The following is a 16990-nucleotide window of genomic DNA, read 5'->3' on the forward strand; positions in this document are numbered from 1 at the left end:
CTCTTCTTTCACACTTTATTTATTTAATTAATAGGACTATGCTTCGACACTTATTGTTTTCAATGGGCGGAAGAGGGACCCAGATTTATTGAGAGTAGAGGAGGTTTCCCCTTTAGAGAATTATTTATATAACCTCTTATATTGGTTTACTCGCTTTAGATTTTCCCCTTCTCCTTTCTCTACTTGACTCGATCGGGCAGAAAAGCACCATTTACTTAAAAAACTAGGTTGATGAATGAGGATCCTAGAATAGATACAGGCTTTATAGTTCGACCAAAGGCTTTCCATTTGAGTGGATCGTATTTTTCATTCATACATCATTGAATTTAAAGATATGTAAACCCAAGATAGAGAAGAGGTAACAAATTAACCAAGCATTGTTCGTCATCACAATTTCCATTTTTCAAGTTTTGCCACATGTTTTTTGATGATGTGGCATAACACATGGACACATATTGAAACAGCAAGGATATATGGTGCCATGAAGAAAATTATCAGCATCAGAATATTCACAAGAAGGATTACGAGCTTCTTACTTTCAAAAGAATGTGACAGGTATGAATCCTTCGTCTAAAGATAATTTTTGGAATGATTAACTTCACAGCTTCGCTCATCCATGAAAGGTATACATTCCAAAATTGAGTTTGATATAAGAGACTTACATGAAGAATGATAAATTGAAACTCAATTCTCCATCTGACCAGAGACAAAATCTTGAAATCTTGAAAAGTTATACCCAAAATAACAAACATCTTTCAAGAAATAATTTGCATTCAATGAAACCATGCAAAGAAAAGAATTTTGCGAGAACATACAAATATTATTTGGTTGAAGGAGATTACTAGAGTTGCGAGAACATGACATAACCATGAACTGAAGTTGAAGTGCCTCGACTTCCTGATGAGTTCTGAAACTTTAAAAAATTATAGAATTTCATTTTGAAGATTGAATTAGATCATGCATGGTGTATAGACAGCTACCATCAATAGTTTCAACAAGATCACTATTATCCAAATGGAAACCATCTACATCACTGATTTGGTAAAAACTTACGTCTTCTACAAACAAATTACCCAAGTCAAAATATTATTCTAATTTCACATCTAAATATGGACAAGTTGTACAAATCTCACGAGCAACCTAGCTAGAAGAATTTGTTTCATGCAAAATTGGAAAATATAAGGAATGGAATGGATACTTGATAAGTTTCTTGCCTTCTTATTCATCATGGATGGCCTCACTACCTTATGCTAATTTAAAATCCAATTCATTAGAAAATAAATTTGAAGAGCATGGAGTATCTTTTTCACAAGTTAATGCATTAGAAATAGTGGAATGCAAGGGATAGTCTGGTGAAGAGGAAGTTTCCATAAGAAAATATTCGTAGACTAAACCATATTTGAGATCTAAATCTTCCAGAAAAAAATCTTCTTGAAAAATCGAGATACCAAATGGTGTACTTGTACAACCATCATCACATACAATAATAGAGTCAGAATCAATAGAATGAAGGTTATCAAAGTATTTAGATTGATTGGACAAATCAATTCCATTTGATTCATCATCGATATTCTTATATTAAAAATAAAATAAGGATGGAAGATCATCTTAACATGGAGTATTTTGAAAAAAATAAAAATAAAAAGAATCCTCACTTTCCTACTCCTCTACCTGTGAAGAGTAACTACCTTGCACCTAATCATTATTTGGATTGGAAAACTGAAAATTCACAGAAGGATACTGATAAAGAATATTAAGGGGCAAGGGATCATGGGAAAGAGATGATGGAGGATATCAGGAATTCAAATCAGATTCAAGACTGGAGTTATGAGTGTTAATATCATCTTCCGGAATAGGAGGATTAAAGGCTTTACATGAGGCTTCATGAACCATTCCAAGGTTTCCTCCATTGGATTTGAATGATGGAGAGCAAAAGAAGATTGAGGGGATGGATCGATAATTTGATTTCTATATTTACCAACTTCAACATTGTCACAGGGAGGCACCCAAATTGGTACTGAAAAAGGAGGAATAAGGAATAAAAGGAATAATAGGTTCCTCCTCTGAAATTAGAGGTGTCTCACAATTTCTTGAAGTTGGGAGAATAGGAACATCTGGGGATTTAGATTCATCATGTAAAGAGATTTGAACCAAAATTTCAAACTTCCTTTTAAGGAAATCCCAATCCAAATCTTCCCTAAGAAAATCACAACATAAGTTGAGTCTATTAGAAAAATCCTCAATTGATTCATTAGGATTCATTCTAAGTTGATTGATTCTTTTGAAAACATCTCGGTAATCATACCTACCAAAATCTTGATGAAGATCCTTGAGGAAATAATCAAAATAATGAATAGAGGTGGATGGTAAGGTGTAACACCATCGGCTGAGCACGACCTTCAAGAGTGAGGAATAAAAGAACACAAACAATATTTTCATCATCGATTTCATAATATTCACAAAATTTAAGAAAATTGGAAATGTGCTCAGCTATGGATGTTCCATCCTCACCATCAAATTTCAATTGAGACAAGTCATAAAGAGTCTCATTGGGGATTAAAAGTTGACCATTGGATAAATTATAGAAACACCCCGAGAGTATGATTTGAGGATTAACCATTAAAGATAAGAGATTCAAACAGACTCAATGGGCACAACTTGTCATTTGGCCCTCCTTATAGCGCTAGAATGTTGATGGTGTTGGATATCGCCAGCATACAGGGAGTCTCCCCTATGTGAGGTCCCAATTAGACCTCACACCATTTGGAGAAGGAGCCCCATCTGAAGTATCAGCCCGATCACCAAAACAGAAAGGTTCGTCTTTGTTTCAATGGATAACATAAGAAATTATATACATAAACCTTGAACAAGAAAGTTGACATTGTGAAACATATATTGCAATGTATAAAAGGATACTTTCACGAGGGGGAGACAAAAAGTGATCCTCTAGATGGAAGTAATAGTACTAACCTAAGAGAGACACACAAGAAAGGAAATATTCGTTAGTTATCTATCGAAATAGTTCACATAGACACAACGATCATTAAACCACATACAACACACCTTCAACAAAATAAGTACCAAGGCCATCAAAATAGTTCAATTTCCTTAGTCATTATGAATTAAACATATATAGCAAACATATTAATAATAGTCCTAATACATTCATAATACATGCGTGAAAATGTGTTGGCTCATTGAGCTTCAAATATAAGGTGAAAGATCCAAGTACACAGTTACAATTGTGAGGCACTAATTCCAGTAGTGGAACATTAAGTCACTTCTTGCTTCTCCAAAGAATAGTTATTCTCTCCTATGCAAAGTAGAGAATCCAATACTACCTCACCAAAGCTTAAGCCTCCAAAATTATTTTTCTTAATCTATGAGGTTACTTTTATAACAAGAGGAATGACCTTTCAAATCCTAATGACTTTTGGATTACCCTCGTGACTCTTGAACTTCTAGTGTGTCCTTTGGACTTCTAAACAACTCTTGAGCTTTTAAATGACTTTCAGACTTCTATACAATATTTGTCCATATATGACTATGTGACTCTTCATCTTCCACAAATTACTCTTGGGATTTCACACATTACATTTTATATTTTCTTGAGAATAAATTGTTACATTCCACATGATGTGGCATGACACATGGGCACATATTGACCATTATGATGACAAGTGTACAAGTTACAACTTTACAATGATGATATGGATTTCATGATGGGGTGGCAACGACAAGTTGCCTTCCTTGTTTATTCATCTTACATTCTTGATGATAGATCTAATATATGCTTCATCTTCATGAAGGATCCACTTTTTTGCTTATATTCACCCTCTAAAGGGCCTTCGATCAACATTGGAATCCTTTGAGTAATCATGCAATGTCTTCTTTCTGTTTCGGTCCATGATCTTCTTCATGACTCCATGATAGCTCTCTTTTGTTCTTCTTCTTCGTAGGTGTTTCTTTATGCTTCCCCATTGCTATCTTCTTTGAGAACTACCTTTTCATGCTAGGAAGGTACTCCTACCAATGAAAACCATCCATGGCAAAGAAAATTCATTCTTAAAAAAATCTATTCTATCATTACTTAGCTCATGGAATGATCAGCTCATGATAGGCCTATGAGAGGATTAAAAGAGGAAGGGTTGATTAGGAGGGCATAGTCAAACTCATCAAGGTTCACAAGAGGCCTTCATGGTGTTCTTGTGCACTCAAACAAGGGAGAGAGAGCTCAAGGGAGAAAGGGCGCACTCTAAAGAGATGAAGGATGACGCTTCAGGCCTTCAAGGTGTGCTCATGGCTCAAAAGAATAAGACGGTGCACTCTGAAGAGACGAAGGAGTGATGCTTCGGGCCTTCAGACCTTCAAGGTGAAATCATACACTCAAAGAGAATAAGAGGGTGCGAGGGTGCTTATCGAAGAGGTGAAGGAGAAACACTCAATCCTTCAAGATGCGCTCATTCGCTCAAAGAGGGCGTAGTTCTTCGTGCCAAAGGTGCACTCAAGCTTCACACTTCAGGACTATGCCATGCACTCAAAGGGAAGGATGAAGCTTCATGTTTCATGATTGTGCCATGTGCTCTATGGCTTTGTGCTTTGTGAGTGTGCCATTCGATCGAAGAGAAGAATGAAGCTTCATGCTTCGTGAGTGCGCCATGCACCCAAGGAGGGCACATTTTTTCTAGTCGAAGGAGTGTGCTCATAGTCCTAAAGTGTGCTTGTTGTTCTGAAGTGGGCTCAAGTTCTCAAAGTGCACCTTTTAAGGAAATAAGGTCCTTGTTTGTCCAAAATTGCGCTTTTTAGAGCATAGAAGGTCCTTGTTCTTTTAAAGTGTGTTTTTTCACTAAATGTTTGAAGTGTGCTTCATTATTTTGAAGTGCGCTTCATTTTCTTGAAATGAAATTTGTTGTTTTAAGGTGCACTCGGCTTGGAATGGTGAAATTCTCATCAATAGTGTCTAGTTGTTCATATGGAATGTGTTTTTCACTAAGGGAGGTAGCACAAGGCTAGGTGACTTATCCTTAGGAAGTACTAATGCACTGTGAGAGGGAGGAGACCTTAGGAAAGACAGTGCACAAGTATGGGAAGAAATATACATTAATGTGGCTCATGAATAAGTTATGTTTATCACTTAGTAGGAGGATCAATTCCTTTAGAACTTGTATTTGGATGAAGGACCAAGAAGAGCTCTCACAATGGCTAAGTGTGGGACTGGCAGAGTAAGAGAAAGAAATGAATCCTAACATGACTCAAACGTAGGTCACACATATAAATGCCATCAATATAATCTAATGGAATTCACATGGGTCATGAACAACTATCACACCTTAAAACAACAACAAAGAAACACATATTTCTATGTGCGACAGTTGAAACGAGACATTACAACACTTAGAACACAAGTTACGCTAGAAGTGAGGATTGTGACCAAAAGGTACGCCAAGTTGTAGGAATGTGTTTAGCACATATTCCAATGATATGTAGTACCATCTAATGTAGAGGAGTGCGCCAGAAATAACTTTAGTGATATGCAAAGGTGTGACAAATGTAGGAGTGAAAACACAAAAGCGATACCTGCGACAGGAGGAAACATGAAGACAACACTTGCAAAATGTGAACGATCTTAAAAGGACACATTCCAAAGTGAAAGCAAAAATGTGCAAAGACGACAGTTGAGAAAACTCACCAAAATAGAAGTACAAACGAAACAAAGTGAGGGGGACTATCAATAAAAGTGTGCACTGACTGTCGACATGAGTTGAACATCGCACATGAATTGTCTTGATGGATGGTGTTATGCCTATCCAAGCTTACATAAAGGAAGTGTTCTCATGAACTCATCGAAGATTGAGCATGTGTGTGCAAGTGACTTGACAGTTTGAAACTAGGAAGAAGACTTAAACACTTTACAAAACATCAAATAACCATGGAGTAACCAAAAGGTGATATACGTAATATCCTCAGTAGGTTCCAAAATTCAAGTGTGAGCAAAATTTTGGAGAGTTTTCATCACAGTGACAACACCATGATATTAATACCCCAAGATGAGACTCTAGGATAAGTGATGGGCCTCTAAATTAGACACAAATTAAGGCCCATATAACCTTTCTTAGGCACTTGAAGGCTATATTAAACCTCTCCTTCTACACTTAATAATGTTTTTTTTTTTTAATATGTTCTTAGGAAGGTTTAGAGATGATTGCATATTATGTGCCTAATATTATTTATTTTTGAAGAATATTGGGCAGATTATGAAGATTTGGAGGAGATAATCTAGGGACTTGATCCCTACTACAGGAGGATCAATATTGGATAATAAGTCATTATAATATTATGAAATTATTGCACAAATTTTGGATCTCCAGTGATTGAGAAAATCTAGAAATGTGTTCCCTATCATTTAATGCAGATTCCTAGTGTTGGGAACTAGATCCACTATTTGAGGGATTTTGGAAGAGGAAGATTCCTCCTTTCAAGGAGAATGCTTCCTAATAATGTTGTATAAGTACCAATTCGAACTTTCCTTTAGAGGCATGTATTTCTTAGTTTTCTTGTGGAGAAAACTTGTATTTTTGCAACTCCACTTTCATTTCTAGCGAGGATGTACTTGGATTGATTCAAATAATGAAGTTTGGTGCCATTTTTAGCTTCTAAAGCTTGGTATACTTAATATTACATTGAGTATCCTTGATCTTGGAAATCCTAGGAGACTCAGAGCCCTTTTGCTTAATTTTATTTTCTTCTTTTCACTTCTTATTCACATGCATCTCTTATTCTTGTTTTTCCTATTTCTGCATTTAGTATTGATGCTTCTTTCACTGTAGGATTGGGTTAAACGATTGAAGTGATTTATTTTGAAGGTTATTTACAGAGTCAAAATAATTATTCATCCTTATAATATATTTTAAAATTCATATTCATCATTGAGCTACTTGGATTGGTTTACTAGTTCACAAATCTAAAAATTTTGGAAGTCCCTTGTAGCGAAAAGTAGTAATTTTTTGCTATTTTTTAGAACATGTTAATGGGCTCCAATTTATTTGATTCCACTTATATTAGGTCATAAAAATGTTGGCATTATGTTTCTGGTATATGTTACAGATGTTGTACTTGATGGCAACTCCCGTGGCAAGGCTCTCAATTTATTGAAAATTAAGAAGTACGCAGGAAATCAGTTCAGAAGGTGCGTACCCGCAGGTACACCATGCAGGGACCGCGTCCAGATACGCAGGCCAGCCGTTCAGGAGGTGCGTACCCCTGTGCACACATTTCAAGGCAGAGAAAAGCACACGTGGGGGTTTCTTATGTTTTACTCTTGGTATCTAGCCGACGATATTGTGTTATTATGGTGTCGGCTCGTGGTATTGTTCCATGATTTGAGGAGGAGCTTGCTTATATAAAGCAAAGGAGATCACTTGGCTAAGTATATTTTGCAATTGAATATCTTTAGATCTGAAATATTGGGTTATGGTCTTAAAAGCTTGATCTATATGAAAAGGAAGTTGAAGGCGAATCTGTGAAGGGTGATCTCTCGAGCGCATGATCAGATCTGAGCAACTGTGCCACTCTGGTGGACTGCCTATTCGGCCCTAATCAGAAGGACGCAGGTGTTTAACAGAAGAGCTGCGTGGGTACGCAGTGCAGAAACAGGAGATCTGCGTCGGGACGCACTGCAGAAACAGGAGATCTGCGTCGGGACGCAGAGCAGATACAGGAGACCTGCGTCGGTACGCAGAGCAGAAGAAGGAGAACTGCGTGGGTACGCAGAGCGACTAAGGTTCAGGTGCGTCCGTGCAGTAAAAGTACGCGGCGCGATAGTATTTTCAGGTGCGTCCGAGCAGTAACAGTACGCGGCGCGATAATGTCTCTGGGTGCGTCCCTGCAGTAATAATACGCAGCGCGGTTCAAGGAACAGTGCGTGGGCACGCAGTTCGGCAGAAGGATCCCTGCGGGTATACGCAGGAAAGCAGAAGGTGAACTGCGTAGCGACGCAGGCCACAGAAGGGAAAATGCGTATCTGTCTTAAAATGTTCTGTTGACTGAATTTTTCTGTTGATAAGGTGTTCTGGGTTAGTTCTGTTATTGCTGATCTGATAACTGTAGTGGACTATAACTTTTATGTACTTGATGATCATTTGATGCTTTATGAAAAGAAGTAGGGGGTTGTAGCTCCCTTCCAGGAGAGTCTGGAAAACGAGAGAGAGAGAGTTGTAGCTCTCTGCAGGTTGCAGTCTGCGTACTGGTAAAGGACTGCACCAGTACAAAACCATTGTAAAAGAAGTTTCTAATTTAAAAGAAGATAGAGACATATTGCAGCAGGTGGTTTTCACCACATTGGGTTTCCACCTTACATCTTGTGTTCTTTGGTGTGACTATCTGTTTTTCTTTGTTCATGCTCATTATTTTTTGGTACTGACATGCAAAAATAATTCAAAGATCAAATAAGGAAGATTGATTAAAAGAATTAGATAATACTGATTCACCCCCCCCTCTCAGTATTATTTTCAACAAAAAATATTTATTTTAATAAAAAAAATTACCCCAATGCATTTTCACTTGATTAGGTTATGCATTTGATAGGTTAACTAGCTCACTAGTAATTGAATTTCTAGCTTTTAAAGTAGTAATTTCTGCTATTTTTTGGCACATGTTAATAGGGGTATTTTGGAGTAATTCCACTTGGAATGGAGTCCTAAGACATCCTATTTAATAAAAATTGTCCCATCCCATTTTCATTTGATTTACTTATTCATTCAGCGAATTATCTCCTCACATAGAAAATGTTTCGCCTGTAGAAATTATGTTTTGCCTGTAGCAACCTCCTGTAGCACTCCTGTAGCACGTGTAAACTTGCAAATTTACTCCAAAAGATTGGCTTTTGTCTCTTAGGCTGAATAATGTCCGATAGGCTCTAAATCCATGATTAAGAAAGAATAACACCAATTAGGACATGTCTTTTTACAAAATAGATTAGGCATATTTATTTGAATTTATGTTCTTACGATTTCAATTACAAATTGTTGTTCTTGCCTAAGATTAATTTCTTTTCAAAGTAACATTTCCATTTCTACAATTAGTTTAGGATTTGATTCATGACATTTCTCTGTTACATCATATCAACGAAAGAATGACACATTGTAGGTTGCACATATAATGTTGACAGCTCTTAAGTTTGTATGAACCCCAGGTTGATATTTAAGTTGGTAACCTTGGGAGTTGCAACATTCTTGTTGCAATACTGAGGTCATCACTTTTTGGCGTTGTTGTCGAGGAGGTGTCAAAGTATTCATTGTTTTCTTTCATAGTTGATTCATTTATTTTAACTTCTGCAAGAACAAAAATTTATTATGCATATTTAATTTCAAATACAGAAAAATTGCATTGCATTAGCATTCTTATTCAAAAATATTTATAAAAAAAATATGCTCCAACACCAAACTCCCCCCCGCCCCCTCTCGCCCATTTGATCACATGGTGCAGTAACAGCCACACCACCATCACTTTTGCAGCCAGAAGAAGAAGAGTTGGCAGAGAAAGTAAAAGAAATGGATGGAGATGATGAAGATGAAGACGATCCTCCTATATTTCTTATTCAAGATAATGATGTCAGTATGCATATGAAGAACACTCCTCCATATTTCTTTCCCAACTTCCTTGGTATGAGGTTAGAGGAGCCGGAAATCTTTCTCTTTGAATTTGAAATTTTTTATATATCTTATGGTTACTTATTAAACACTCAAAAATTGAGATTGTTTCTAACAAATTGAAGGATAGAGCTCTTAAATGGTTCATGAGTTTAGAGACTAATTCAATAAGATAATGGAATGATATGCAAAAGATATTTCTCAAAAAATATAAAGACCATGATCTTAAGGAAGAAATATTTAGAATGACTCAAGCAAAAGATGAGAGCCTTGAGGATCTAATAGAGAGATTCATGTATAATTTTAAGAGGGAAAAATTACATCATTTAGGACCTGAGATACTAAAAACCCTCTTACTTAGAAAAATTAGGGATGAGTGGATTGATTTCCTTGATCTCATGAGTAGAGGTGATGTATACCAATTATCATTTGAAGGAATTTGTGAAACATGCAAGCGCATATCAAGAGGAAGGGAAAGAGTAAGTAAATCAACATCAAGATCGGTAAGTCAAGCTAAACTTGAAATTTGTTTGATGACTTTAAAACATAAATTCTTAGAAATCTAAGCAAACAATTCAAATGTTAAGAATACAAGATGAGGAAAAAGAAGATGTTGATATTTGTGTTGTCCATGTAGAATCACATGATATTAAATATTTCCCATCATTACCAAGGTTGAAGCAAGTTTACCAAGAGGACAATGGAGAAAGTCAATCACCAAAGCAGTTATGTTATGTAGTTTCAAGAGGACCATTGCAACCTAGTCAACCTAGTGTGATGCAAGATCTTAATTCATATTTTCAAGGTTATGAACATCCACCTCAAAGTAATTTTAACACACCCTTTCCTTGCCAACCTTGACCATATTAACCCCAAAACCAATCTTAACAACAAGGTTGGCAAGGACCTTATGGAAGCAATTTAGAATATTCTCAATATTTTCCACAATATCCTCCATACCTAACTTCATATTATTCCTACCATCCACCTCCACCACAACCACAACCATCTCAAATATCCACTCTCACTCAACTATCTGTACCACCATTTTCAAACCCACACAATTAAGTAGCTCAACCTACTTAGAATGTTGAGGTACAACACTTCCTAACATATCCTCTTGATCTCAATGGTATTCATCTTAAATCAAGAACAATATTGCAAAACATAGATTCTCTTGTTGTCATCAAATGACAACATCCAGAAAAAAGAAGTTTCAAATGAAAATACCAAAGAATTATGGGCTGCACTTGATGAGGAGCGGACAAAGATTGAGAAAGGTACCTTATGTTTACCATTAGATCCTCCATATGTTCAAGAGAATAATCAGCGAAAAGAGGAAGATTTGAATGTCATGGTAGAAAAAGACATGAAGAATGATCCAGATAAGAAAATGAACTAAGGGCATCAAAGTTATATTGAGGTTTGGTTCCAGAAAATCAACAAGATAGAGCATCACTTTATTCTTCAATAGTACTGATATCGTCAAACTCAAAGCATTTGGTCTCTAAAATTCAGATACATGTCAAAGCATACATTTCAAGTCTGCAAATGAGTTTATCTGTCATCTTGATACGCACATTGCTCCATTGGAAGTATTCTTATACTTGAAAGAGATTTTGTTTTTCAAGTAGAGTAGGATAGAAAAAAAAAAATGAAAATTAAGAGGAAAAAATAAAATCCTAGGTGAAAACCTCCTTTGAGGCGCCTAACATTGGCTCATTGATTGAAAACCTACATGAGGTGGTCAATAGGTTGGAAAAATAAATAAAAGAAATAAGATCCTAGGTGAAAACCTCTTTTGAGGCTCCTAGGCAAACCTACTAGTTCAAAGCCTCATTGAGGTAACTAGTAGGCCTAAAGAAAAAATGAAAAAAAAAAAGAGAAAAAAAAAGGAAAAGGATGATATATTTTTTTTTTTTTTTTCCAGTTGCATATAAGTACTTTCATGCAAGTGCTCCTTCACCTGCAAAAGGAAAAGAAATAGGTCAGTGCCACAAAAGAAGAAGAAGAAATAAATGAGCAATGAGGCAAGCAAAAAGTCAAAAAACAATCAACCTTGGGCTTCTTACCTTCTATGAAAACTGCTCAAGAAGGACCAAGGACATGTCAATCCATCACCCTCAACCATTTCCATGACATTTCCATAATTCCCAATTATTTCTCATGCATTTTCCTCGTTGTCCTAAAATGCTACAGGAGGGCTTTGTTTTGCTATAGGAGGCCAAAATACACAGAGCAAAAAATTATTTTTATCATATCTTGAAAACCATGCATCCATTGGCTGAGTTATTTCATGGGGAGATGCATATGGATGATGGTAACATTCTCAAGCAATTTCAGCAAATTCTAGTGCACACTTTTCAAGAAATCGGCCTCCATCACCTATAGCCATTTTTATTTTTTCTTGAAATTAGTGCATCCATTGGCCAAGATGTTTTATGGGGAGGTGCATAAGGATGATGGAAACATTCTAAAAAAAATTCAGGTCAATCTAGTCTACCATTTGAGAGATATGGATAAAACAATTCTGCTATAGGAGGTTGTCCTGAAATGCTACAGGAGGGACCAAAATTGCTACAGGAGGCAGATCCGATTGGAGAAAGAGGCAAAAGGTCATGTATTCTTTAGGAAATGTTGAGATAGGTCCACCATAGCCTCATCATTCATTTTCCACACCACTTGACCTCTTCTCCACTCTCATTTTCATCCCTATCCATGAAAAGAACCCATTTTCATCCCTTCTTCCATCCCTTCCACCAAAAAAAAGGCCTATTATCCTTGTCAATAGATTACTCATGAATTATCAATATTTTTAAAGGAATAACTTGAAGGAAATTGTGATCTTAGTAGGGTCTATGTGACTGCTACAAGAAGACATTCTTGTAGTAGTCTGCACATCCCTTACCAGACCATAGCTAGAGTTCTAGATCCAGAAATCAGCCACCATGGAGAATTTGGAGATGATAACTCAGATCCTGAAGTAGATTCAATACCTTTTGTTAGTTGCTTCAATATTATTTATCACTCATTAACTAAAAACATTAGATCCAAAGAACATCTGCATGAAGGACAAACCTACATCATCAAGCATCAGCCAACAAGAGAACATTAAAAAATACATATCTTTCTCAAGAAATTACAGAAGACATGCACAACAACCTTACCTCTATTTATAAATGACATATGATCAACTACAACACTCACATCAAGAGCATCTTAGGAGAAGAGCAACAATAACAGCAAGAAAACCTAGAGGACCTCCAACAGATTATCACATGCAGCTTCAGGATCATCAAAGGCAGCCTCCACAACTACAACAACATCCTGCATACAAAAAACAAACACTCATGGTAAGGCACAGGTATGCAACTCTCTAACCTCACCTTTGAACATATTCTAGCTTGATAAAACATTAAAATTGTGAGAAGGAAAGGTCTTTTATAGCCAAAATTAAGAGCATGAAGCCTCATCTTATCTAGCAAGTCACTTAAATTTTATCCAAAGTACAGCCACACAAGTGGGAGATAAATGATACAAAAAAAAAGTGGGATGTTATCGTGGAGTTCAAAAATTAGTTGGAGACCAACTCAGTTAACTCGAAGCACTTTGAGTTTATTTTGCATGCAATGAAAAAAATAATGAAAAAAATCAATAAAAAAATAAAAATAAAAGAATAAAAAGGTGGACCCACCACCTCTTAGCATGCAAGGAGTAGCTTCTACAGGATTTAGGTTGGGTGTTACAAGAGAAAAACAAAGTTGCCACAAAATATAAGCAAATTTCTACAGGAAGTTAACAAAGGGCTACAAGAGAAAAAATTAATTGCTACTAGGGTGTTGGATAATGATTAATTAATTGCTACAAGGTACAAAGAAACACAACAGAGTTGCAAAGGATTTGCTACAGACATGGTAAATTCTCCAAGGGTGAAAGGTATCCAAGTCACTATTTTGGTCATCACATCATTCCTTTCTTTTGCTTCAGTTTATTGACCATCATTTCTCCCTCTATAAGAAGAAAGAGCTCTTTGTTAAGTGTTTTCAATTCCATAATTTAATGAGCAAAGATAATTTAGATTGTTAATCAAGGGTGTTCATAAGAATTTGATGGATAATATGATGTGTCATGGCCAAGAATTTGTATCAGCAGTAAGAGGCTTGGACTTCAATGAGAATGACATTAGTAATGAGGTAATGGATGCCAAGAAATCCTTCCTTTCACAAGGAGAAGTGCTAGAGGAATACCAAGAAGACAAACCAAAATCAAGGTGTTTCCCTCACAAATAGAAACCATTACAATTGAATAATCACCTCAGAGAAAGAAGCGGCCTAAACCTGAATTAGAAGTTCCATGGGAAACTAAGATAGGGGAAGAAATGAAAATAAAAGAGTAGCAAGAAGAGAAGCAGGAGGATCAACATATGTACCAACAAACAAAGAATGAAATAGGTCAGCGTACATGAAAAACAACATGGCAAGAAGATGGATAGGTTTTGTAGAGGATGAGCAACAATTTCAATAGGGGGTATGATGGGCCTTTAAATTAGACACAAATTAAGGCCCATCTAACATTTTTAAGGTACTTGAAGTCTATATTAAACCTCTCCTTCTACACTAAATATTGTTTTTTTTTTTTGCTTTAATGTGTTGTTAGGAAGGTTTAGAGATAATTTTATATGATGTGCCTAATATTATTTATTTTTGAAGAATATTGTGAGAATATTTGGTAGATTATAAAGATTTGGAGAATGAGATAATCTAGAGACTTGCTCACTACTATAGGAGGACCAATATTGAATAATAAATCAACATGATATTGTGAAATTATTGCACAAATTCTAGAGCTCCAGTTATTGAGAAAATCTAGTAATGTGTTCCCTGTCATTTAATCCATATTCGTAGTGTTGGGAACTAGATACACTATTTGAGGTATTTTGGAGGGGAAAGCTTCGTCTTTTCAAAAATAATGCTTCCTCATCATTTTGTATAAGTACCAATTCAAATTTTCCTCTAGATTCATGTATTTCTTAGTTTTCTTGTGGAGAAAACTTGTATTTTTGTAGTTCCGCTTTCATTTCTAGCAGGGATGTACTTGGATTGATTTAAATAATGAAGTTTTGTGTCATTTTTAACTTCTAAAGCTTGGTATCCTTCATAGGAATTTGACTATCCTTGGTATTGGCCATCCCAGGAGCCTCAAATCTCTTTTATATAATTTTATTTTCTTCTTTTCACTTCTTATTCACAATGCATCTTATTCTTGTTTTTCATATTTATGCATTTAATATTGATGATTCTTTTGTTGTAGGATTGGGTTAAATGATTGAAGTGAGTTTTTTTTCAATTTATTTACAAAGTCACAAGCATGATGCATCATTAAGCTACTTGTATTGGTTTACTAGTTCACAAATCTAGAATTTCTGGAAGTCCCTTGTAGCAAAAAGTAGTAATTTTCTGTTATTTTTTAAAACATGTTAATGAGATTCAATTGAGTTGATTCCACTTGTATTAGGTCATAAAAACATTCAAGTTAATAACAAAATTTAACCCAATTCATTTGAACTTGATTAAATTAGTAATTTGATAGGTTAGCTAGCTCAATAGTTCTTAAATTTCTAGTTTTTAGAGTAGTAATTTTCTGCTTTTTTTAGCACGTGTTAACAAGGGTATTTTGGAGTAATTCCACTTTGAATGGAGTTCTAAGGCATCCTACTTAATAATAAAAAAAATTCATCTCATTTTCATTTGATTTACTTGGTAATTCAGTGAATTATCTCCTCTTGTATCAAATTTGTTTCGCGTGTAGCAACCCCCTGTAGAACTCTTGTAGCATGTGTAAACTTCACTATATTTGCGCTAAAAGTTTAGTTTTTGTCTCTTAGGCTTCAATCATGACCCTTAGGCTCTAAATACATGTTGAGGAAGAATAAACACCAATTAGGACATGCATTTTTACAAAGTAGATTAGACATATTTATTTGATTCATGCCCTTAGTATTTCAATTACAAATTATTGTTCTTGCCTAGGATTAATTTCTTTTCAAAGTAACATTTCCATTTTTGCAATTAGTTTAGGATTTGATTTCATGACATTCACTCCATTACATCAGATCAACGAAATAAGGACACATTGTATGCTGCACATATAGTGTTGACACCTCTTAAGTTTGTACGAACCTTGGGTTGATAATTTAAGTTGGTAGCCTTAGGAGTTGCAGCATTCTTGTTGTAATACTGGGGCGCTCATCAATAATCACCGAATGCTCCCACCATTTTATAGCTCCAAATCTCACTCTTATGGTTTGTGATGTTGCACTCATGGCCTAGGGCAACCCTCCTTCCAGACCTGGTCCAAAAATTTAAAAAAACTGTGTTTTATTCCCTATACGCGACATTGCCCTGAGTTAAACGCGTGTACACGCGGGTCTGTGTATACCCAACCCGCGTGTATGTATTAAAACACTTAAAAAAATATATAATTCCTTATTTTCGGGCGGAGATCGCGGGTTTTACCTGCTGATCACCTGTTAGTGCCCGTGGCCCAACTGTTCCCAACCAACTCCTAACTAAAAAACTACTTTGGAGATGGTATAAAAAGACATCAAAGGGAAGGCCTAAGGGAGAGAGAAAAGAAGAGCAAGATTATTATGCTGATATTTTCCCCATAGACCAGGTCTGAAGTCCTTGGTGCTTTCTGCACTTCCCCATTTTGCATAGGAAACCCTTGTTTCCATGTGTATTGGTGATCATTCATCCTTGATATCATCATTGAGTAAGACTTGGAAGGAGCTCTTTTTGGAGGCTTGAGGCTGGAACGAATCGGGAGGAAGCTTTGCTTGGAGCCTGCTGAAGGTGTTCAGGTGATATCTTTCCGTTATATGTACTTTATTTTCCTTTATATATAAAGAAACACGTCTTTGTTCCCGAAACAATCTTTCTTTATGCTTATGAGATTCTTGTTTTGAATTCTTATGCAAGTAGTTACTTAAAGATTTTTATAACTAACTTTATAGCATAAAGATGGTTTATACATAAGTATTTGTACATGTACTGTTGTGTTCTTTGATTTGTTTGTCTTTAGGTCAAAGGAAGAAGAAGGAAACTCCAAGAAGGGTTTGGACCCTAAAGGCCTTCTCGAACGTAGGACATTAGGTACGTACCCTTAACATTAGAATTTGCTTAAAAGTAAAGATGATGGCTGTGTGTGTGTTTCTTTGAATAAGCAATTTTCAGTCTGGTAGAGTCTTAGCCAAAGGACCCTAGGGGTACTTTCCCTTCAACCAGATTTGGCGACTCCTCTTGGGGACTAGGTTCTCGCATCATACTAGGTTGACTAGGTTT

The sequence above is a fragment of the Pinus tabuliformis genome, chromosome 3_1 (genome assembly GCF_031772625.1).
Source record: "Pinus tabuliformis cultivar Carrire ecotype Pingquan chromosome 3_1, CPIR1, whole genome shotgun sequence".
Classification (NCBI taxonomy): domain Eukaryota; kingdom Viridiplantae; phylum Streptophyta; class Pinopsida; order Pinales; family Pinaceae; genus Pinus; species Pinus tabuliformis.